This window comes from Mesitornis unicolor, unplaced genomic scaffold, assembly GCF_000695765.1.
Source record: "Mesitornis unicolor isolate BGI_N332 unplaced genomic scaffold, ASM69576v1 scaffold21991, whole genome shotgun sequence".
In the NCBI taxonomy this organism is placed as follows: Eukaryota; Metazoa; Chordata; class Aves; order Mesitornithiformes; family Mesitornithidae; genus Mesitornis; species Mesitornis unicolor.
In genome coordinates, this window is record NW_010164721.1 from 12,481 (window position 1) to 12,933 (window position 453).

At 56.1% G+C, this 453-nt stretch overlaps 1 non-coding gene across 1 annotated transcript; it reads left to right on the plus strand.

Annotated features, from left to right (window-relative positions):
* The first annotated feature begins 241 nt into the window (after positions 1-241).
* Positions 242-313, plus strand: TRNAP-AGG. The gene has a single exon. It is a non-coding gene; the product is annotated as a tRNA-Pro (tRNA).
* The last annotated feature ends 140 nt before the right edge of the window (positions 314-453 follow it).

Here is a 453-nt window from a genome sequence, read left to right on the forward strand (position 1 = left end):
AAGAGTTCTGGAAGTTGCAGTATGCAGGCGGGTGCGGAGTTGGGTGCAGCAGCAGATGAGAGGGGGAAAAGCAGCTGCAGGGAAGTGCGAAGGGAGGGAAAGAAGGTTTGGGGGGTGCGAGGGAGCTGCGGGCCGCGGCTACCGCTGCGCGCAGGTTCCCGCCCGTGCTAAGGGCAGTGCGCAGCGTCGTGACGTCAGAAGTATGCGACTAGAAGGTAAGTAGAGAGACGGGTTTTATATCGGCTCGTTGGTCTAGGGGTATGATTCTCGCTTAGGGTGCGAGAGGTCCCGGGTTCAAATCCCGGACGAGCCCTTATTTTCTTCCCCGCAAGTAGAGGTAAGGATTTTGTTTTAAAATTTTTCCTACTTCGGCCCCGTTTTGCCGCGTCTCACACACACCCTCCTCGAAAAGGAAAATTCGCTCGTGGGTAGAGTGCGTGGAGAGGAAATAGG